The sequence below is a fragment of the Lagenorhynchus albirostris genome, chromosome 4 (assembly GCF_949774975.1).
Source record: "Lagenorhynchus albirostris chromosome 4, mLagAlb1.1, whole genome shotgun sequence".
In the NCBI taxonomy this organism is placed as follows: domain Eukaryota; kingdom Metazoa; phylum Chordata; class Mammalia; order Artiodactyla; family Delphinidae; genus Lagenorhynchus; species Lagenorhynchus albirostris.
Window position 1 is genome coordinate 114,194,000 of NC_083098.1, and position 24,523 is coordinate 114,218,522.

General features: G+C 41.4%; 1 protein-coding gene and 2 long non-coding RNA genes across 4 annotated transcripts in view; 1 reads left to right on the forward strand and 2 right to left on the reverse strand.

Annotated features, from left to right (window-relative positions):
* Positions 1–3,365: 3,365 nt before the first annotated feature.
* Positions 3,366–21,602, reverse strand: LOC132519965 (uncharacterized). Its single transcript, XR_009540395.1, has 2 exons — positions 21,041–21,602; positions 3,366–3,551 (listed from the first exon to the last, which is right to left on the reverse strand). It is a non-coding gene; the product is annotated as an uncharacterized LOC132519965 (long non-coding RNA).
* Positions 17,368–20,420, reverse strand: LOC132519966 (uncharacterized). Its single transcript, XR_009540396.1, has 2 exons — positions 19,674–20,420; positions 17,368–17,915 (listed from the first exon to the last, which is right to left on the reverse strand). It is a non-coding gene; the product is annotated as an uncharacterized LOC132519966 (long non-coding RNA).
* Positions 20,548–24,523, forward strand: part of TET2 (tet methylcytosine dioxygenase 2) — a 133,677-nt gene continuing 129,701 nt past the window's right edge. For both annotated transcript variants that reach the window (XM_060148538.1, XM_060148539.1), the window contains exon 1: positions 20,548–20,775. The gene's annotated coding sequence lies outside the window, so the exon portion shown is untranslated. The remainder of the gene's footprint in view (positions 20,776–24,523) is intronic.

Below are 24,523 nucleotides of genomic sequence, written 5' to 3' on the forward strand. Positions count from 1 at the left end.
ACTTTAACACAGATTTTGATTTTATTAGCTTTATATTATTGAATCCTAAGATTTATCTTGATTGACAAGGACTGTTAACCATTTCCAAGAAGGAAATTATACATAAATATCTTCCTAAGTGGTAAATAATATATAGATTGTAGAAAAAATATCTTTGACACATGTTTTTAATAAGAAAACTCACTCTGTGCCCCTTCATGGAAGAAAAGAAGTCTATCCAATTGAGTACTAGTGTAATCCCTCATGTAAGCTCTTTGAGAATACTTTCTAAACACTTTTGGACCTATGGAAATTCATGTCTCTTTTATCACAAACTATGATCATAATTTCAAATATTTTTGAAACACAGAAATTTCAATTATTTATTATTCTCTAGGGAAATCCAGACAAAATATCTGCTTTTGTAGATGTGCTTCTTGGCCAAAGAACTTGCTCGAGGGACAGATGGAAAAAAATCTATGCTGAAATGAAAAGTACCTGGGGTTCATAAATTGACCTTAACCTAATATGATGAGAACATTTTCTCCTCTAAAAGGTAAAGTGCTTGTCTTTTTTCAGAGCTCAATAAGGCAGTAACCACCTTATTGCAAAACGTATTTGAATGAGATTCAGGAGGCATAGTAGAAACAGAAGCACTTACAAAATCAGTTTTCAAAGCTAAACTCCATTTGTTTCACTGATGCCAGCCAATGCCCTCGAGGTTTTGAAATAGTTGGCAGATGTCCCTAACACCATGACATTATGGGTGCAGCCTATTTTCCTGTGGCTAAACCTACTCTTAGCTCTCGGTTAAAATAGAATGGGGAGTGAGAAGGTTACTCTTAAGCTGTGGGCTTCACTGATGCATAAGTGGATTCATCTGAAGAAACTCAGATTTTAAGGACAATCACTTGTAAAACCACAAGAGGGTTTACTCCAAACCTCCACCACTTAAGAGTTGGCCACAGAAGCCTAGTTTTGAATAACAAACTCTGTCAAACAGTAAGTTAGGCTTCATGCTTACCATCTTGTACTTCTGTTCAAAAGGAAACATTAGTTTAGAATGTTAACAGGTTAACTTGTTGAATAAAAGTTTCAAAAAGAGTATTTTCTTTTCTGGGAATGGGCCCAGTGAATTACCCCAATACTCTTAAACTTATCAGTGCAAATATCTCTTAGCCAATCACTAAGCAAAATTCACCGACAAAATTCAGTGATCTGGATTTTTAGGTCACTCTTCCTCAGTAAAACATGTTGAGAATTATAGAGGGAAAAGAACACTGTTATAAAGAAGGAAATCTTGTGTCTCGGAAGCATTGTGTAAAATATATGTATAGGTTGGTATCTTGCCCCTGGAATATTACAATGAGAAGCCAATTCAGGCATTATACCATCAGAACTTTCTAAACTTTTCTAATGATAATGAATCACGAGATTTCACAACTAGAAGATGGTAAGGTGGTGGTAACATTAAATGGGGGAAAATGCTACTTACTGTTAAACTTTGAAAAATATACCAATAGAATTTAAAATCATACAGAAAGCCATTTTAAAAAGCTGACTCACTTTTCTCAAAATTGTCTTTCCTAAAAGTCTTCACTAAGGAGCATATTACTGGCATGATGTTACACAATTATTCTTCATAGTGGTGTGACACCCTGAGTATCTTTGTGTAAATATCTAATTTAAATTTTTTATTTTGCAATAAAAAGTAGATAATAGTATTTTTCCCGAATTCAGATACACAACAGGTTGTCAAGAAATTCCATATTGATTAGTAATTACTTTTTAAATTTATTTTTATACTAAATAAGACTTTATGTTCTAGAAATCTGTTCATACAAAGTAATGCTTGAATCTCTTGGGGAGAAGGGTGTATACTCAGGAATAATGTTAATATCAGAGTGTAAAGTACATTCTTTCCTCTGGAATGAAAACAGTTAACAATGTTAAAATGTTCGTTAAAGGCAAACTACTTAATCATTAGAAAAAGCCACTGAAAACACTGAATGTGTGAGAAGTTTCACCACTTTAAGTTGCATAGATATAAGTTCCAACTGGTTCCTCCTTTGAGGAGAGGCATTTAAAGCCACGTGGCTGGAAGAGAAATATGTTTCTCTCCTGCAGCTCAGGTCTCCTTGTGTCAGCTCCTTCCCACCATGAAATGAACATAGATGCCTTGAAGGAAATTTTGCATTAGGTCATAATTTTCCTCTTTTTGTATCTTTCTTGCATTCTAAGGAAGTGGAATAAGTCCTCAGCTGAAAAATAGGCCCTCTTTTCTTCACAACAAATATATATTAGAGGTAAAAGATACATAATTCAACAAAAGTGAAGGAAATAGTTTACCAGTGTAGAGTCTGGGGGCTTCCCCCACCCTACCCCCATCCCCCCTGGCTGGCTCTTGTTTTCCACCAAGGCATAATTAGATTAAAAATTTTTCTTAAACCTTTTTTTAGACTTGAGGATTTGAAGTGAGAGGGGCCTAGTTTAGCATTTCCTTTCATTTTTCTCACCTGTTTTCTTATACCTTTCTGCTTCAGAAAGTTATAGAAACATCTAAGAATTGAATACTAAGCTTGTCATTCTATCCTTAAATTTGTTTAAGTGAAGGTTTAGAACTTCTGTTTCATCCCTACAGAACTGAATATTGCAGCAAAAAGTCTATCTCTTGCTTTATATCTTTCTGATATAAATTTCAGATTTTCAGTCACTTCCTATAATTGAATCATTGTTTATAATTTTAGCATAGTTCAAGTCCATTTTTAGAACATGCAGAATTAAATGTTTCAAGTTCTGTCTATATCTTAGATAGAATTAAGTTCAAACTAACTTTAAAAGAGTAACAGTTTCTAAGATCATTACCTTTACATAAACTGATTAATCAAATTAAATTTTTGTGCCCCCCAAATTATGAATTTAGAAATACACTTGTTATTCTGTTACATATCCCTACTTTTCATAAAGCACACACAGTTTATCATGGATAGTGTTGACAGATCTTCTACACATAAAGTTCTCAGGCCACTTGTATCAGAGTTATCTGGGATGCTTGTTTAAAAATGCAGACTCCTGGACCATACTCCAGCCCTAGTAGATGAGAATCTCTGGGAATAGAATCCAGAATCATCTTTTTAAAGAAGCTTCCCAGGAAATCTTTATGCATTCTAAAGTTTGACAACCATTGCCATAGAGGACACTCCCTCTAAATCATGAGAATAAAGGAAAAGTTGGATTTTTGTTTAGTTTTTGGTCACCTAATCTGCTACAAACACACACACACACATACACACACATACACACACTCATTATTTGGAAATAATCCATTGTATTTTATGGGTGTACATGCTAAATTGATGTAATAAAGAGCCACCAAAATACAATGCTTTAGATACAACAGGATTTATTTATTTCTCATGGGTGGTCTTGGGTAGGGAGATGGCTCCAATCCAGGTGGTCATTAAGGGATCCAGGTTACTTCTGCCTTGTTGCTCTGCCTCTTCTAGAGGGTTGTCCTCATCTGCATGGCCCATGGTCGACACCGGCTCTTACCATCATGTCCACAATCCAGCCTACAGTAGGGAAAGGAGTTGAAGTGGAGAGCAGTAACATTTAAAATGTGATCTACAAGTTGTATACTTTACTTTTACCCATTGGCTAAGATTAAAAGAATAAAAAAAAATAGTTTAAGTGATGGAAGACAGCCAGAACACTTCTAACTTCATTAGAAAAGTTCCAGCATTTCTTCTTAGTCTTAATTAATATATGTACATGTGACATAATTAATGCTAATAAATCATTCTTCATCTTGCTATAGGTAATTATAGCAATTGGTGGGCCTATTCTCTTCCATGTTTTCATGACGAATGCTTACTATATTTCTATCTTGGAAAAGAAATAGGAGTCCTACCAACTATCTTTTCAAATTTTCAGTTCACAGACAGAGAATGAGCCAGAACCTTAGTCATTTCATCTATGAAATGCTAACTGGCTTGGTGAATGTACAAAAATATACATGGATACAATTCTATGCCAAATGAAGGGAGATCAAATAGTAGACACTAAAGAAGAGTAATGTAACAGTGTGTGTACAATACTCATCTACCTTGTCCTCAGTGACGCCTAACCACAGTTAGATTTGGTCTCGCTACACACACTGGGTACTAATATAGGTACAACAGTTAGCCGACTGATTCTTTCCCCTTATTACTTTTTGGGAATGAAATGGGAAACATTTTATTGGTGTTCCTTCAAGAAGAGTTACTCAAACAAAACTTGCTCTTCAAAAATCTCAAATATGATCACATCCCTGATTAAATCCAGTCATGACTTCCCATTGCTCTTGGGTTAAAGGTTCATTCAATTAGTAAGGAAATAAACACAGCATAAACTAGATTACCCCCAAGAAAGTGGGAAGTGGGGTGGGGGGGATTGACTCACATAAAGAAAAATTCAAGGATAGATTATTTTTAAGTTCAGCTAGATGAGGCGACTCACATGGGTCAAATGCTCTTATTTGGTCTATTTTAGCTTTATTGTCAGGCAGGTTCTTCATTTACAATAGGTGATAAAAAAAACTCAGGCCTATATTCTATATTAACAACAATCCCAACAGAAAAAAAAAAAAGCCTCTTCCTCAACCCCAGAACTGTTTTGTTGCTTTTGATTTAACTGGCCTAGATACCAACATGTGGTTAGGATGTCCAGAACCAATCACTAAAGTCAGAGGTTTACAATGTTCTGATTGGCCATGTCTGAAGCTGAAAGTAAAGTCAGATTCACCTGGTCACATGTAATGAAAGTTAAGAGTAGTTCCTCTGGGAAAATTAGGGGGTGGACCTAGAAGAAATAGATTCCTGATAGGTCAAAACACAGATGTTTACTATAGTTCACCTCCTGACTGCACAACATCCACACATCCTTTTCTTATACCTAACAATTCAGAGTTCCCCAAGCCTACATTAAGCAATAATATCATATGGAATCAAAAGCATATGTACTAGCACCATTCAAGTGTTACCCAGCTACTGCAACCAGACTAAGTCTAGACTCTCTTGTTAATGTGCATTCCTCCTGGTTCAGAAACCTATTGTAAAATGATACATTTAATCATCTCCAACAAACAATGTATATTTGTGAGGAAGAAACAAAATAACTACCATAAAAACTTCTATTTGAAAAAGGGGAAATGGGAGGAGGGGTGGCACACAATGGACTATTTGCAGGACAGGAGTAGAGCAATCCCTTGCCTTGGCTTTGGAGTGAATTTCTTGAGGACCTCTTTTGTCTACTCTGGAATCTGTCTTTGGGGATGACCTCCCGTGTAATATGTCCTCTATGGTCATCGGTGAGAAAGGCACTGGGGAGTTTTTACTTTCTGGTCATCACACTCTACTACTGGTGCTATTTCTGTTAGTGTGGGTTTAGGATCCTGAGTACTGCCTTGGGGGTTGAGCAATCACAGCCCTGAGTTTATGGGTGTTTGAGTTTCTCTGGAAACCCAAGTTCCTTAAAAGTTTAGTAAACTCTACAATCTATTTGTTTCCTATAAATTCAGGGAGTTAGCAACGAAAGCCAGCATTGGTACTGAGGCCTAATCCTTGATTCTAGATCTTAAAGGGGTGGTTTCTGTCTTCTAACAATTAACCTTGATGTTTTGTCAACAGAGGTGGGTGCAACTCCTGATTTCAATCTTATCTTCTGATTTCATTCTACTCTCCCCACTTTTGCTAGCACTAAATTTAGACTGGAACAGAGGACTTTACTTTTCAAACTCCAAACAGTTATAAAGTTTCTGACTCCTAGTTGTTTGGGATTTCAGGACAAGGGCTAAAGGGCTGCTCTTAGTGTTTTCACTGCTCCCAGACAAACCAGCATTAACTGCAGCTTGTCCCTTTCTTAAACGACCTCACTAAACCTCACAAAAAAAGAACCAGTACAACACTGCTATATTTAAGATGGATAACCAACAAGGACCTACTGTATAGCACAGGGAACTCTGCTCAATGTTATGTGGCAGCCTGGATGGGAGAGGAGTTTGGTGGAGAATGGATACAGGCATATGTGTGGCAGAGCCCCTTTGCTGTGCATCTGAAATTATTACAACATTGTTAACTGGCTATACTCCAATATAAAATAAAAAGTTTAAAAATAAATAAAGAACCAGTACATTACTATCTAAAGAAAAAAAAAAAAGAACACATCTTGTAATCTCCAGTCTCAGTAGGCCCATACTCTGAGTCCCAAGATACCACAGATAACAAGTTAATCAACTGTTGTGTTTCACTTCTCAGCTAAAGAAACGTAAGCAGATAGGGTAGGGGATCCTTGGAGAAAGAGAACCAGGCATGGCTTTCTTGACAGAAGAGAAGCCATTTTGGCCTATGACATTTTTTTGATCTAAGCCTGGCCACAATGCTTGCCCTTGAATGGGTCTCAGTAATAAGGATCTTAAGAGAACAGAAGGACAAACTTATCAGGCAAGAGAAATAACAATAACAAAGATAACAAATCAGTTGTAAAGACGCCAGGTTCTAATTTGATGGTAGACTAGCATCAAGCACTGTCTTGAGCTGTTTTAGAGAATTTAAATCCACACCCCACCCCCACCCCCCACCCCCCACCCCCCCACCCCCCCAACTCAGGTGCTCAACCGCCAGATCAATTGGAATCCAAGGAGTGATGATGTTGACCTTTTCTGACCCTCACTACTTTGATCAACTGAAGTTGGATTCTGTCCCAATTTTGCTGTTTGGGGAGAGACTGCTTTGGACCGGTGTTCTCCTTACTGGCTGCAAGTAATAAATCTTTCCTTCTCCTGATCTTTCGCTTGGTTGTGGCTTTTGGCTTGACATCCACCAAGAGGCTGAAATGGAGCAGGACCCTGTGGGGTCCTCCCAGGTACAAGTACTTTCCGTGTCTCCCATTTCTTATTTGTAGGAAATAGGCTTCATTCAGCCTCCTTCACCTTCCCTGAGTTCCAAAGTGTAGAGTCAAACAGTTACTAATCACAGAAGGGAGGGAATGCAGAGACAAGGGAGGAGCAGTCAAGAAACAATAGTGCAGCCTTGGGGCAGGGTCCCGGTTCCTCCTCAAGGAGTATATATAACAATATCTTCTGCAGGAACTAAGGCCCCCACTCAGGTGGAGGATGGTAATTTCAGGCTGAGTACACGACTCCTAGAACACAGCCCTGTACCAACCAATCAGAAGAAAGCCACACACCCTGCAGCCCTCACCCCAAATTTTCCCTATTAAAAACTTCTCCCTGAAAACCACCAAGGAGTTTGGGGTTTTAGAGCACAAGCCACCCATCCTCCTTGTATTGGTGCCTTTACAATAAAGCTGCACTTTCCTTCACCACAATCCAGTGTCAGTAGATTGGTTTTATTGTGCATGGGTGAGGCGACCCAAGTTTGGTTCGATAACAAGGTGAACCCAGTTTTCAGGTAACAGAAAGAGGTCCTCGTTGCCTCTTTCCTACCTACACCTGGCTAATTCCACACTTTAGCTGTCACCACACTTTGATTCTTGTACCACTTAAAAAAATAATAATAGATCAAGACACCTCCAGTTCTAAGTTACTAAAATATAGCTCAAACAGGCTTGCCTGGTTAAGAGGAATTTACCGGCTCACAAACCCGAAAAGTTATGGAGCAGATCTATTCAGCGATGTTAACTGGACATAATCTCTCAGCACTACTCTCCTCTGTGTTGGCTACAGAGAGACATTTCCTTTGAGAGAACTGAGCTTTTCCCTCTGGTTGCAATAGCCAACACCACCAGCAAAAGGCCCAGAGTTGGCCCTATTGGTTCTGATTGGCCTGGCTTGGGTTGCATGTTTCCCTCTCTCAACAATTCCTGTGGGGAGAGCAGGAAGTTATTCTCTGATTAGCCACGGCTACTTCAACACAGGCCCACATTTGAAGCTGAAGGTAGACTGGCTCTGCCTAAACCTCATGGTTTGAAGACTGGCTCTTTACCCAAAAAACTGAGTTCGCCTCTTGATGGATGTTGAGCCAAAAGACACAACCAAGGCAAAGACTGGGAGAAGGAAGGATTTATTATCTCTTGCAGCAAGTAAGGAGAACACCGGGGATCTTTCCAAAGCAGTGTCTCCCCAGACAGCAAAACTGGGGAAGTTTTAAGCTAATGGTACCTGCATATTCATGTACCATTGGCAGTTGACAGAGCAGTTGACAGAGACTTGGGCAGCTGACAGAGTCCAAGCTTTAGTTGATTGAAGTCATGAGGGTCTGAAAAGGTCAGCATCATCATCCCTTAGGTTCAGGGTGATCTGGTGGTTGAGAGCTTCAGGCTAATCTTTACCATTGAAATAGAACTGGGGGTCTTTACAACTGATATATTCTCTTTGCTATGGTTACTTCTTTTGCCTGGGAAGTTTGTCCTTGTGCTCTCTTAAGATAATTACTACTGAGACCTATTCAAAGGCAAGCATTGTGGCCAGGCTTAGCTCACAAAATGGCTTAGGCCAAAGATGGCCTCTCTACTGTCAAGACAGCCATGCCTGGTTCTTTTTTTCCCCTACCCTATCTGCTTAGAGTTTCCCGAGGATAAATCATAGTATCATTCTCTGACAAAAGTGAGGATGGATCCTGAGCAGTTTAAATCAATATATAATGACCAAAACAGATTCAATGTGACCTACAAGGCCTTGTATGTCCTGGTCCCTGCCTATCTTCAGCCTCATTGATTGTATTCTCCTACTTACTCATTGGGCTGCAGCCACACTGGCCTTATGACACATCCATTTCTGCTTTGGGCCTTTCCCATATGCAATTCCCTCTGCCCGAAACAAGACTCCTCTCCCCACACCCCATTTGATTGGTTCATTTCTAGTTATTTTTCAAAAGTCAGCCCAATTATCACTTCCTCAAGGAAAGCTCAAGTTGACTTCTAAACTGGGTTGCATCCTTCCTTGTATCTTCCCCCACAGCCTCCGAACCTTTTCTTTGTAGTGCCTGTCATAATCGCAATTTAAGTGTTTAGTTGTGTAATTACTTTCAGGTCTGGGCAGACAAAATATCTCTGTACCTTTAAAATATTTATTTATTTATTTAGCTGCACTGGGTCTTAGTTGCCGCCCGTGGGATCTTCGTTGCGGCATGCGGGATCTTTAGTTGCGGCATGCAGGAAATAGGCAAGCTGAAGGAATATGTGATGCTGGAGATCATTCTTTTTCTCTCATTAATCTCTATATGTCTGGATCTAGATTTTCCTCAACTCCCTCTCCCTTGCACACCAATACCAATTTTTTCCTAGGTTGGTTGGTCACAATTATCTAAAAGAGAAGATACTTTAGTTGCATAATAATACATAACTATGAGGGAAATCGGGAGCAAAAATAATTTTCAATAAGATATTTCTGAAAGATACATCATGTTACTTAGTGCAAAGTGCTCACAATCTGAAATAGATAAACTTCGTTCTGGTGCTAGTTGAGCCATTAACCAGCTCTTTGTAGAAACTTATTTATTCCCTCTGAGCCTTTACTTACCTGTAAACTGAAAATAAATATCTACCTTGCAGGATCCTTGTAGTATAAAAATAATATGTACTTTGTGCTCAGCACTCAGTAGACAATCAATATTTGGTATATATTCTTATGATTATTCTTGGATCACAGAGCTGTCATTATAGTACAAAGCATGGATTAGAAACCTTAGCCATCACTGCACATCACCCAGATGGAGATTGTCCCTCCACTGTAGGATCCCTTTAGTATGTATTTATTAGCTGCAGTGTTTTATAATACACCCTTGTGTTTTGAAGGAAGCTCCGATTTCTAGAAATTTATGTTATATTATAGATACCACCTCAGCCTTGTCCAACCACCAGCATTTAATTCATAATACATTTCACAGATCCCATTCCTCTTTCTCTCCAAAGCCATGAAACTTGTGAAGAAAATCTACAAAGCCCACTAGGGAGGGAGAGAGATGGAGGGAGGGCACGATGAAATGAACTCACTAAACCAATTGTCCTCCCCTCCTTTGTAAGGCCTATGCGCCTCCTCAGCTTGTCAGCAGAATACTCTTTTAGAAGACCCTAACTTGGGGCTTCTCTGGTGGCGCAGTGGTTGAGAGTCCGTCTGCTGATGCAGGGGACACGGGTTTGTGCCCCGGTCCGGAAAGATCCCACATGCCGCGGAGCGCCTGGGCCCGTGAGCCATGGCTGCTGAGCCTGCGCGTCCAGAGCCTGTGCTCCGCAACGGGAGAGGCCCGCGTACTGCAAAAAAAAAAAAAAAAAAAAAAGACCCTACTTTTCAGGGGCCTTGTTCAGTAAGTTTTCTTTTCTTTCCTGTATCTTTAACCACCCACCTCAATCTGCTCTCTCCCATCAGTAGCTGGAGTCTTTCCCGTCTTAAGACATTCTTTCCTCCATCCGACAACGCCCTGGAGCTTCTTTGCTATCTGCTTCCTTCTCTCTGTAGCCAACCTTCTTTAAACATCGGCTCTCCCTATCTCCGCATCCTCACTTCCTGTTTATCCTTCAACCTCAGGCAATCTGGCTTCTGTCACCAGGACTCTTCTCCTGAAGCTCACTTGGCCAAGGATTGCAAGGAATGCCCCACTGCTATACCCAAGGCACTTCTCGTTACTTGTCTCAGGTGACGGCTCCTTAGCATGTGGCCCTGCTCACCAGGTCAGACCTCGTTCAAGAGGCTAGTCCTTAACCTGGTTCCCACAACAGCACACACCTCTGGTTTCCTCCTTTGGGGGCTCCTCTTCTTTCACAGGGGGTGTCCCTCTGAGGGTCCTGTCCTAGAACTCCACTTTTCTTCTCATTCAGAGTGTAAGCGTATCTCCCTCGACTGCCGTCTGTCTGCAGATGCTTCACAAATTTCCAACTCCAGTCTGAAGCTTTTTCCTAGGTTTCAGGCTCAGCCATCCAACTGCTTACTGCACATCTCCCCATGGATGTCCCTCAGGTGCCTCGAACTTAATGTTTTGATCACTGATTTCTTTTTTACTCCGCTCTCAAAGTCCCACTTCCAGGTCCTCTTCTCTTCCTGTCATGTCTACCTCCAGTGAAAGTCACCCCAACTGCCCCAGCCAGGTCACAAATCTGGGTGACATTCTGGAGTCCCGCCTCTGCTTCTCCGTGCTTCCAAGCAGTTACTAGGCTCCATTTCTTCTACCTCTGTGACGCCCATGTACCTGTCCATTTCTCTCCTTCCTATTGACTAATCTCTAATTCAAGACCACTCTAATTTTCCCTAAGTCACTGCCCCTGTCTCCCCACTGGTGTTCTAGCCCCTGCTACTGTGTTCTCTCGATCCACTCTCCCTAGTGCTACTAGAGAGATGTTTCCAACATCCAAGTCTGATCATTTTCTTCTCTCTTAAAACCCATGATTGACTTTCTACTGCACTTAGGCCACAACCCAAACCCCTTACCATGACTGTCACTAACCCCCATGGTCTGGTCCCTGCACATGGCCACAGCCTGAGTAGTCACCCTCTCCCTCTTCACTTCCTATACAAGTCATTTGGAACGTGGGTTTTTTTTTTTTTCCCCCTCAAACATGTCGTGCTCTCTCCTGCCCCTGGTTCTTCATATACTCTTTTTACTCTTTTATCTCCACAGAGCACTCTTCTCTGACTTTCTACTTGGCCTGAATAATTCCTATTCATCCTTAAGATCTTAGCTTAAATATTACTTTCATGGGAGGTTTGCTCTGAGCTTTCAAACATGAGGTAAGCACCCTTCTGACTGCACCCCAGCACACAACACAGAGTGTTTTATCACAGCCCGTTTACATGTCTGTTTTCCCACTTGACTATAAGTTCTTGGAGGGCAGGGAACACGTCTTGTTCACTGTTGTATCACTGAATGAGAGAAAAAATAAGAAGTATATTGAAGTGAGAATAATGCAATGAGTCATCACCATGTAAGTTTAATTTTAGATATAGAATTAATTTAAATTTAATTTTAAATATAGCCTTTCTTAAAGGCTGAGAAAGCAGATCCTGGGAAATGCTACCGCTAATGTGAAACAAGAATGACCAGATATGTCGTTATTATTACACCTTTTAAGGGATGTTTTTGCGATGGTATTTCCATCCGTTTCTGATCCTTCTGTGATTTGAGGATTTCCTGAGCAAACCCTTGTAACGATGCCATTTGACTCTGGTTATGGTCATGTGCTGATTAAGCTGCCTCTCAAGAATGTGAAATTGAAACACAAATGACACATCAGTATCTCAAGCATCACCATAACCTATGACAGTTTAGAAACTTCAGATGAACCATTTTGCAATGGAAAATGAGACTAACAAGCCTTCATTTCTAAAGTTTTTTTTTTTTTTTAATTTCTGACAAAGTGCCTTGACTTGTTATTCTTCCCCTTAGAAATGTTTTTTAGGGAATAGATTAACTTTCCCCTCACATTTGGAATGAACAGAATTCCTACCACAGTGGATGGCCTACATTAAAACATAAACAAGTAAATAAACGAAAAACAGTAAACACACTTTTCCTAAATGTTTCCATTACTGTAGCATTCTGCTCTGCCTGTGTGAGCATAGGCAAGGAATACAAATGTATCAGCCTAAGATACAATGTCACAGGTTGATCAGAGCTTCTTTTCTGCCCCCAGGAAGGAATTAAAGTTGGTTTATTTGTTTCCTTTTGGTTTGTGGAAAGAATACTGAAGAAGATTTAAGTCTCAGAATGTATCACCTGCTGTGTAATCCTGGGCAAGTTACTTAATCTCTCTGACATGTCCCCTCATGTGTTAAATACATGTTCCCTAGTGTTAAAAAATAAGATAAAATAAAATGGGATTCATAACTGTCTCACCTATTTTAAAGATTATTGTAAATACTAAATGAGATAATGCATGTTAAAGATTTTGGGTAGGTTTTTTAGTAGCAGAGTCTAGACTACAATCCTAAACCATGTCATTTACTCATATCAGACTGAGTTTAACATTCCAATAAGTATGCTTTTACTAGTTTCTCTGTCTAAATTTTTTTGAGTATCTGTTTTGTGAGTTGATACTACTTTTACCTTTAACAGTGGCCCTCACCCACCAAAATTATGACTTTAGCCTTTTTTGGATTTTAAATTTAGAGAGAGACTCTTTTGGTTCTTGTTCACTAGTAGACAATAGCTATTAATGTTTTAAGATTTAAGGAGAATCAGGAAAGTCTCCTTTATTAAAGTATATCAGTATTACCACTAGGATCACACCCACCTGACATCTCCCAACCCTGTGCTAAGCACACCATTCTTCAATAGTTCTCACTTCCTTATCTCTCTCTACCCAGTCTAACTAGGGTCAGTGATCATAAGATTTCAGAGAAATAAATGTTAGGGACCCCCAAAGAAATGCTTCTTTAGCATGTGTTTTTGATGTTCTGATTTAATGTGTGTGTGTGTGTTTCTTTTCACCTTCTACTCCAACTTTTCTTTCAGGAACCCCTATTTTGTGGTCACTACTTAAATGTACTTTATTCTCTTGGGGCTTAAAGTCATTGTGAAATGCAGAACAATTGCTTGGCAATCAACCCATGTTCAACTTAGAGGCGTGCCTAATTACTGACAGATCAAGGAGATTTTCTGCCAAATAGTAATAGTATTGTACTCTAAGATATAAAATAAGAAAACAAATTAAACAGAGGTTGGTGGTGTAAATCTTTGCAGGAAACTACCCTGCCTTCCCACAGGCTCTGAGTTGGCACTGATTCAGATCTCATTAGATTTTTCTCACACATCTCTAGAAAGTATGAAAACACACTTTAGAATATTTGAAGAAAATTGGATGTCAAATAGTAACTACCCTACTTCCTTTTTTATTTTTCCTTCTTTTCCATATAGAATATCATAAGAAAGGGAAGAATTTAACTCATGGGGACCTAAAATTAGTTTAATCTGTAAAGCTCTTTCTTCCAGGAAGAACTGCACTAATAGTTAGCTGCTTTGTAATACATTCATAAACTATTGCGTGACCATTATTTTGGAAAAAGAAAGAAATCAGAATCAATTTGTCTATCTGCCTGGATTAAAGAATGGTTTAAATGTTTTTAGAAAAATGTGACGAAACTCAACCAATAGAATTTTTTTTTATTAGAACAAAAATCCCTAAGTAGTCTTCTCAAGTTGAACTCAGGCAACTTTCAACACTTCTTTCTCCCCACTGCATCAGGCTACCAGTCCTATCACTTGCATTTTCCCCTGCTCTTTCCTTTTCACTAGTAATAATCTGGGTCATTCTTTGGCTGCTAATTATTTATCTCTTCCTCAAAGGAGAGTTGTTTGTTTGTTTGTTTTAACCTGACACAAGAGAACTTAGAAGGATTTAACCAACCTGAAATACAGAAAGGGAGTCACAGGCAAATTTGCTCCATCTTTGCAAAGGTGTGAGGGCTTCACCAGACTGTAGTGAGGTACCCACTGTTTGCTTTTTGTCATGGGATGCTCCATGAATGACAACATTTTGTGCCCATTAACTATTAATATTATGTGTAAGCATTAATTGTTTTCATCGTATTTTTACACATTAAGCTATACCCGCGATTTTTCAGCAGAGCTGTACATCTGATTATCCGTGAATCTTTTGAAGAATATTGTTACTCTAGCCCCATCCCAGACCTCGTTAATTAAACCAAGACACTGCTGGGGGTAGATAAGTGCAAGCTAGTTATTTGTATTTTTCAAAAGCCCCAGAGGTGAGTCTCATTCATTTTCCCAATGGAAAGATTTAGTGCCATCCCATTTTAAGTATTTTATCCCCAAAGATCCATGTCCTATGAACAATTTCAGTAGGTGGCACTCTTTCCACCTGTCAGCTTCCCTGTTTGGCGGGAATGAACCCTAAGTCATTCAAAGAAATCAGGAGCAGATCAAGGGTGCAACATCCTTCCACCACACTAATACTGAAAACAGGTAGCAGAACTTATCTGTAAACAATCTGTTAGTGGGGTTAAGACATATGTTATAGGGATGGGGGAGTGGGCAGGAGTGTGATACCACATCTGTTTATTACACAAATATAATCATTATTCCAAAAAGTTCAAGCATGCCAACTTCTAGCATACAATTGGAAACAAAAGAAACAGCGTAGAAAGCAAATGATTAAAAAACAAAAAAAACAAACAAACAAAAACCAAGTAAAAGTTTAGACAAGAGTTTTTGTTTCTGTTTTTGTTTTATGAGGAAGAGATAGGGAACACTAATGTTATTGTAAAAAAAACAAAAACAAAACCCCAAAACACAACCCCCCCCACACACACACCCTAACTGTGTGAAAAACTTATCATGGCATTAAACATAGATATCTGTATCTGCTAAACTGGGGAGACAGAACAGTGTAGCTTGCAAGGACATGAGCTTTAGAATCAGACAAACCTAGCTTTAGATTTAGACCTTGGTTCCAGCTCTTTAATCCCAACCAAATCACTCAACTGTTAATTCTCTATAAGCTTTTACCTACCTTATTTGGTTATGCTAAGCATTAAATTAAAAGATAATAAATGTACAAGAATTATTACAATGCTTGGTACATAGCCAGTATTTAACAAGTAAATGTAGTATATGTAAATGCAGGTGTTGAGTTGTCTTTTTTAAGTAACAGAATAACGGAAAATTATTTTGAGTTTTGAAGGGAAGATTCTTATACTAGTTAGTACTAATAATGGTGAGAAAAATTTAGACGGAGACGAGCAGGAAAAGATATGAGGATAATTTGGGTATAATGAAAAAGGCCTGATCTTGGATTCACTAAACTTGGGTTTGAGAGGTGATCCTCTATTGCAGGAAAAGTCACTTAGCCTCAATTTTCATTTTTATAAGACAGGAATTATATGCCATTTTAATGTGGCATATGATTTTGAATATTAAACTGTTAGTGTACACCTTACCACAAAAATATTAGTGTACAAAAATGCTTTTAAAACTATAAAATCCTATATAATAAACTTCATTATTGAAGTTTATCACTGAAACTGAAAAATTACTCTATCAGAAGAAAGTGGGGGACTTCCCTGGTGGCACAGTGGTCAAAAACCCACCTGCCAATGCGGGGGACACGGGTTCGAGCCCTGGTCCAGGAAGATCCCACATGCCACGGAACAACTAAGCCCGTGCGCCACAACTACTGAGCCTGCGCTCTAGAGTCCGTGAGCCACAACTACTGAGCCGTGTGCCACAACTACCGAAGCCTGCGCGCCTAGAGCCCGTGCTCCACAACAAGAGAAGCCACCGCCATGAGAAGCCCACACACCACAACAAAGAGTAGCCCCTGCTCACCGCAACTAGAGAAAGCCCACGTGCAGCAACGATGACCCAACGCAGCCAAACATAAAATATAAATAAATTAATTTTAAAAAAAGAAGAAAGTGGGATATTAAATGCGTTACCAAAGTTGGATGAGAATAAGAAGAGTAGTTATTGGACTGTGAATTCAGAATTTATGAGAAGAAAAGAGATTGATATTAGCAACACATTTGCAATACTTCTGGAGGCACTTCCATGAGATTTGTCTCACTAATGAGCCTAATATTCTTTGTCCACACCTCGTGGCATGTGGGATCTTAGTTCCCTGACCAGGGATTGAACCCATGCTCCCTGCAGTGGAAGCTCGGAGTCTTAACCACTGGTCCGCCAGGGAAGTCCCCCTGATGTTCTTCTTATAACGTCTTTGACAATATTTTAACAGGATTAAACTTTTGAGTTTCATCTAACATTTCATTTTAACCCCCATTAAATCAGTACACACATTGGAAAGCTCCTGATTTGAGTGTTAGGATTATATCATTTGTGTCTATTTCTTTAAAATTTCCAAATGATAGAAAGAGAAATTAACCATATGAAACAAGGTCAGGAAAAAAGTAGAAATCATATTAACAAAAGAGACTCTATCAAGAATCTCATAATATTATGATCCTCGGCTTTAGACAATGATGGTTTGTATTAATAATAATGTATATCAATAATTTGAAGTGTTCTGTCTAAATGTTTCATCTCTTGGGGATTTTTTTAACTTGGCATTCTACTTATATTAAATATGTACCTTTGTATGGTGTGCAGTAATGTCACTAGACAAAAGAAACAAGAAAGTCCCTTCCCAGCAATGACTGCTGTGCTGTTTGAAGGTCAATTGTCTTTTAAGCATGGAGAGAATCTTTATCATGTCATACTTCAGAAATATGTTTTTGGAGATGGGAAACAACAGGCCATGATTTAATGTTTTTGTTAAACCACTATAATTCTTTCAAAGGTGTATGCACCACAACTCTCATCTCAGTTAAAGAGAAAATCAAGTCCTTAAAGAAAATTTCCTATTCTGCAGGTGGGGAGGAAATTAAGAATCACCTATTATTTTTTTGTTAGTACAAGAAATTTGCATTGTAAAGCAAGCTGCTATTGTCAGCTCTTTTTCTTTTTAATAGAAATTTATTTATTTATTTATTTTTGGCTGCGTTGGGTCTTCGTTGCTGCGCGCAGGGTTTCTCTAGTTGCGGAGAGTGGGGGCTACTCTTCTTTGTGGTGCGCAGGCTTCTCATTACGGTGGCTTCTCTTGTCGCAGAGCACGGGTTTCAGTAGTTGTGGCTCGCGGGCTCTAGAGTGCAGGCTCAGTAGTTGTGGCGCATGGGCTTAGTTGCTCCGCAGCATGTGGGATCTTCCTGCACAAGGACTCGAACCCATGTCCCCAGCATTGGCAGGCGGATTCTTAACCACTGCGCCACCAGGAAAGCCCTGTTGTCAGCTCTTTAAAGGACAAAGCAGACAGGAAGCTGCCTCCACCCTATGAGGCTTAGAGACCGAGCAATTGAGTTAGACAGCAGGTACCCAGCCCAATCAAGTCAATTTTCTAACACAGAATAGCATGTTGTGGGACTTGTTCTATTAGTTTTTTTTCCTCTGGTAAGGAAGCAAGGATTTTTCTGTGTGGAAATAGTGCTGGTCTTTCTAGTTGAAGAAAAAAAAAAAAAAGAAAATGGTAAGGAGTTTGATAGCAATGGACTGCTGTTAAAACAGCAAATTATCTTTTAAAAAGATTATCCACATCTGTAAGAGGAGAATTCTTAAGAATACACACAATTAATAAAAGCTTGCTCTGAATTACCCACTAATATCCAGTCAACAACGTTCACTATAGCTTATCTTTCCCAGAAATAGCAAGTAAGAAAGAGGTGTTTAAAAAATCAACAATACAAAATTTCACTAAGATATTTTACACCTGGAGACCTTTAGAATTTTACTTCCTTTTGCTGTTGAAAAGTCATAACAGCCAAGAGGAGTAAGGTATTTTCTTTTCAATTAACAAATGTCATGGTGGTTAAGGGTGGGGTGGGGTGGGGTGGAGGTGCAAAGGAAGAAGTTGGCAAGAAAAGGTTCAGGGCCTGTTGCAAAACCAACTGCAAGCCAAGTATGACTCCAGGTAGACGAGAACCACCTGCTACAACAAAGAGAGAGGTTTAAAAGATGAGAGGGAGGTGACCCTACAGACCATTTCCTCAATTATCATATAAATAAGGGCATATACGGGTGTTTATATCAGACACATGCCAATACAATATTTGCCATGTTATTCAATGTAGGAAGACATAATTACTTCTATACTTCTAGTTAAACAAGAAAAACTCTTGAAAGTAGATGGCTTATGACTGGTAATAGTAATAACCAGTAGTAATAACCACCTGGGCACTTAGTGTCATAGTTAATCCTCACAACCGCACTGTTTTAGATGGTGTTTGACAGGTGAGGAAACTGACATACACAAAGGGTTAAGTACCACGCTCAAGGTCACACATTTAGTAAGCGTGGAGTCAAGATTCATCTGCCTCTGTGGACTCCAAAGCTCACGCTTTCCACAATTCTGCTGTTCTGTGCGCTGCACAACTGTACGTCACAGCCTTCGGAAAACTTTACTTTTTGGACTTGAGAAACAAATTACAAGGCACCTTTTAAACAGCTTAAAGTCCGTTAGCAATTGCCAAGACTTCAATGACACATTAGTGTACAATTAGAAAAGATGGAAATTCATTTTACATGAATGCTTAGGGAAACGAACGATTTTACTTAGTCTAGTGCAAAACCAGAAATCGAAGTCAACTTTGTCTCAAAGTGGAATAAACAGCGTTTCACTTCAAACGCTCTTCTTAGTAACAACGTGACACATACAAAGAGTTCCTTTTTTAACCCTTTTCAAAGAGAAAATATTCTGATTTCATAAAATTAGGTAAAGACATCCAAAGAAATTTGCGGACAAAAAACCGTGAGCTACACAAAATAACTTGTGTTTACTTAAGAGTATCGTGATCACAATGTAGTGATCCCGTAAAAGATGTGTCCAAAACGTCTATCTAAAATTTGAATGCCAGTAACGTGAGAACTTCTAATAGAGGGCAAATCTCAAAAACCATCTGATATACCAATTCACGTGGGCTTTGTTCTTGATCTCATCTTCACATAAAAAATTTATGATTGGGGGAAAAAGCATTAAAAAGAAGTAAAACTACTCGGCAATGGAAAAGAAAATCTGTCAGTGGATGCGAGTGGTTATATAGAATTCCGAACTTCAGGGAAAATCGAGCGTCCGTCATTCGGCGTTTGGTTCTTTATGGGTCGATGTCATTACTTAATTATAAGGCTGGACATTTTTTCAAAATAGAGGCTCTTATGGGGGTAAATTTAAGCATTTGAAAGTGCAGATTTATTTCTTACAACCGAATCCAGCGCGAAGTGGAGAGTCACTGGTGCGAAAGCCCTCTCGGATCTGCGTGAATCCTTCTTCCCAGCCCACGTGGCCAAAGTAAACAGAAGGTGGGCCGGGGCGGGGAGAAGCGGGCCTGGGTCAAATTCCTAATTTGTCGAGTCTTTAAAACTACAGGCCCCTAAAGCACTAAGGGCATGCCCTCCGCGAAACTGGGGAGTGCTTCTGCTGAGCGAGATGAAAGCGACTGTGTGGAGAGGATGCCAAAGCGGGGACGAGGCGGGGCGGTTGGACCTACCAGGGGGTGGGTGCGCGAGGGGGCGTGTGCGGGGATACCTGCCAGGAGGTGGGAGTCGGGGCGGGGGCGGCGCCCACCTACTCTAAGGAGGCGGTGGGGTGCGGTACCAGCAAAAAGTTTAAAAGGTTAAGCTGGGGTCTCGCAGCCTCCTGCCAGGGACGCACGCCACCTCCCCCTTCGCGCCCGCCCCGCGCCTTCACTGGAGTGGAAACCCATCAGAGGGTCCCGGGGGCCGGACCTTCCCCCGCGTGCCCCCGCCCCGCGCTCCTCCGGGCCCACGGCTCCCCACGCTGGCTCCCCAGCCCCGGCCTCGACCGCGCGCCCCCTCGTTCGGCCCCAGGGGCCGCCGGCTTTTGTGCGGGGAGCCCCGGGGCGGGGAGCCGATTCCCGGGGAGCCGTGGCCGAGGGTCCCGGGGCGGCGGCGGAGACCGGGACGGAGGAGGCGGCGGCCGGGTGAAGGGGGAGGAGGCGGAGGAGGAGGAGGAGGAAGCGGGGCGGAGAAGGCGGAGGAGGAGGAGGAGAGCGGCGGCTGCGGCGAGAGCTCGGGCGGCCCCGCCGCCTCCTCGCGAGCGCCGCGCGCCCAGGCCCGGCTCGCATGCGAGTCACGTCCGCCCCCTCGCCGCGGCCGCCCCGAGACGCCGGCCCCGCCGAGTGATGAGAACAGACGTCAAACTGCCTTATGAATATTGATGCGGAGGCTAGGCTGCTTTCGTAGAGAAGCAGAAGGAAGCAAGATGGCTGCCCTTTAGGATTTGTTAGAAAGGAGACCCGACTGCCACTGCTGGATTGCTGCAAGGCTGAGGGACGAGAACGAGGTCAGAGCGCTTCTCTTGTGCCGCGAAACTCTCCCTTTCCTCTCCCCTGCGCTTTCTCTCGGGCTTGTGGGGACTGGGGAGCAAAGCCTGCAGTGTCACCCACAAATACCAAGAGGGAAGAGGGAAGCTTCACAAATTACTGGAGCCTCTTCAACATGGCTGACAAATATAGTTTTAATTCCCCCCACCCCCCTTTAAACCTGTAGTTCTGTGTCCTCCTCTCTCTCCTGCTAGTGCTCGTGTCCTCCTCGCCCAGAAAACTTACCTTTGTGAGTCCGGCCGGCTGCTTTCCCGGCCTTTTATCCTCCGGAAAGTGATTTTTCTCTGCTTTCCTTTCTAAAATAGTTCAGCTGTGGGGGGCACGACCTTCCCCTTGAAGCTTCCCCACCCCCTCCCTTCGTGGAAGGCAGACGAGCCTCGGGTTTATCCTCGCCCGCCCTGGGGAGAACACAGACGGAGTGGTCTTCGACCCTTTTCTCCGCTGGGGCTCTGGGTCTGGGTGTGCGTTTGCGTCCGCCCCTTTCTGCCCCGTGTCCCCCTTTTCGGGGGCTGCGCTCAGCGAGTGTCAGGCGAGTGGAACAGGAGTCCACTCAGTGGGGTTTTGTTTTTTCCTGAAGTCCGCGCGTTTTGTTAGCGGTGCCGAGCGAGAGAGGAAAGAATAGTTTCTCTGGTTCCCTCAATAAGACCCGAACCCACTTTTCTCGAGGTACATCAGCTCTGCGATGGGCTGTACCTTCCAGCCTGGGGAATGTGTGTGAGAGAATTTGTGGGCAAATCTGTGTCCTGGCTTTGTGCTTCTCCCGAATCAGCTTCGTCGGGTTCCCCGGTAAGTGACAGGCAGACACAAAGGCAGGCGCAGGCCGGGGGAGGGGGCGGGCGGGCAGGAGGCGGGGGTGGGGGGGGAGTGTGGAGAGTTGGAAGACTGCAAGGTCAGGGGCGCCGAAAGAAATGAAACCCAATCCCAGTAAAGAAACAGAGACGTAGAGAGCAGATTTCTAACAGTCCCATCCAAATTTCTCTTTCCCTCTTGGCTGCTCTCTTTTCTTTGGTCTTTTATCTCTCTGCTTTTCTCTGTGTCTCTTTTCTCCTCATCCTCTTTCCTCTTCTACTTCTTCTTCCTCTTCCCCTTTCTTCCCCTTCTTCCTCTTCCTTTTCTCCTCTTTCTCCTCCTCCTCCTTTTTACGCACATGAATCTTGCTGAATCTCTTTCATTGGGGCTGCTCGTCTAGCGATATTAAGCTAAGTTTCTATGGAGACTTTTCTACCTATGGCAAATAAAGCGTGGGCTGGATAGACTGCTGAGAAGGTCGAATGTGAAATATAAGTGAAATTTACTGGCTGTTACCCTCATGACATACTTTTAATTGCCTTGAGTGAGTTTTCTTCCTTCTTCTTGTAGTGTTTAGGAATTGAAAAATGATCATTTTCCAGTTGTTGAAAATTTAGTGAAATATTTTTATATTTGTCTGTCTAGGGAGGAGGATATATCCAAAATTTAAAATCTCGAGTCACACATTGTGCTTTTTCCTCTCCAATCAGGGATAATAATGGCAAATACAAATCTAAAAGTATTCATCAACAAATGATCCAACATAAGAGGAAGAATATATCTTAGGGACAGTTGGAATGTACATAGAAAAGATAATTGGGTTGGGTTGGGTTGGGTTTGATTTAAGACTGTGGGTATTGTTGCCTGGCTAATGAAAATCATTATATTTGCATTTTAATGAAAAGTTGAAATACTGGAGGGGAGTTATATTCTTTTCCATGTTTGCATGTGTGTTTTGTAATAGGTTTGAAGTAGAATATAAATTTCAACACAATAAATACTGATTTTTTAAATGTTATCAAGCAGAGAAGTGTTAGTGAAAGACTGGAAAGTCAAACAAGTTTAGAAGGCATGGACATGATTAAAAGATGGACAGAGTTGGAAAAGCACAGTAATGGACATTACTCCATAAATCGGATTTCCAAAACTATTTGTCCTCAATAGTTCACTTTGTAACTCCTTGTATTTTGATCTCTGGAAAAGCAGTTAAATTTACTTTAATCATTGATATCGGAGGCATGATTACAAGGGAGACATATTACTCATCTCTGTGGAATAGAAACAGCTCATTTGGTTAGTTCTTATTTGTCCTCAATAATAAAGAAAACACTTAGGAATTTAGCACAAATGCTTACTGTTTGTTGAGAAAACTGTGGTTAATTATTCCAGCAATTCAGAATTTAAAATAAATAATTTCTTTTGCTAACAGTGGTATATAACTACTTTTGGGGGACTTTTCAGATGTTGTATATACTGTCTTAAGGCTATTCAACTAATAATAGATACATCACATTGATAAATAAGGATATATACATTGATTAATAATTTTCATTGTGACCATGAAAGCTTGTTCTTTCCCAGCATCCAATTTAGACTCTTTTCTGAAAATAGCTGCTAATTAATATTGTATGAGGGGCTTCAATGATTATAAGGAGGAGGTGTGCATATTATTCACCAAATCAAGAAAATATTACTTTTTCCTTTAGTAGAAATTTTTTTTTTTTTTTTTTTTTGCGATACGCGGGACTCTCACTGTTGCGGCCTCTCCCGTTGCGGAGCACAGGCTCCGGACGCGCAGGCTCAGCGGCCATGGCTCACGGGCGCAGCCGCTCCGCGGCATGTGGGATCTTCCCGGACCGGGGCACGAACCTGTGTCCCCTGCATCGGCAGGCGGACTCTTAACCACTGCGCCACCAGGGAAGCCCTAGAAAAATTATTTTAATTAGCATGGGATACTTTACAATGAAAGACATAACCTCAGCTTTTCATATACCATATTTGTGAGAGTCAATACTACCTGGATTCTCCAAAAATTTCATTCATTCATTTATGTATGTATGTATGTATGTCTGCAATAGGTCTTGGTTGCTGCACGCGGGCTTTCTCTAGTTGCGGCAAGTGGGGGCTACTCTTCCTTGTGGTGTGCATGCTTCTCAGTGCAGTGGTTTCTCTTGTTGCAGAGCACAGGCTCTAGGTGCACAGGCTTCAGTAGTTGTGGCACTCGGGCTTCAGTAGTTGTGGCTCGCGGGCTCTAGAGTGCAGGCTCAGTAGTTGTGGCGCACGGGCTTAGTTGCTCCACGGCATATGGGATCTTCTTGGACCAGGGCTCAAACCCGTGTCCACTGCATTGGCAGGTGAATTCTTAACCACTGTGCCACCAGGGAAGCCCTCCTTATTTTTTATAAATTTATTCATTCATTTATTTATTTTTGGCTGCGTTGGGTCTTTGTTGCTGCACGCAGGCTCTTCTCTAGTTGTGGTGAGTGGGGGCTACTCTTCGTTGTGGTGCGCAGGCTTCTCATTGCGGTGGCTTCCCTTGTTGTGGAACACGGGCTCTAGGTGCGCCGGCTTCAGTAGCTGTGGCATGCAGGCTCAGTAGTTGTGGTTCGTGGGCTGTAGAGCACAGGCTCAGTAGCTGTGGCGCACGAGCTTAGTTGCTCCACGGCTTGTGGGATCTTCCCAAACCAGGGCTCGAACCCGTGTCCCCTGTGCTGGCAGACGGAATCTTAACCACTGCGCCACCAGGGAAGTCCCCTGCTTATTTTTTAAATTGAACTAATGGTTAATGAGAAATTAACTTGGAATGAGGGAAGTCTCTTGCCTTGTTTAAATTCACACATTTACCAAACTCTTCTTATGGCTCTAATTAGATCTGGTATTGTGTTGGTCCATGCCAGGAGCCAGAGGGATTAATAGGAT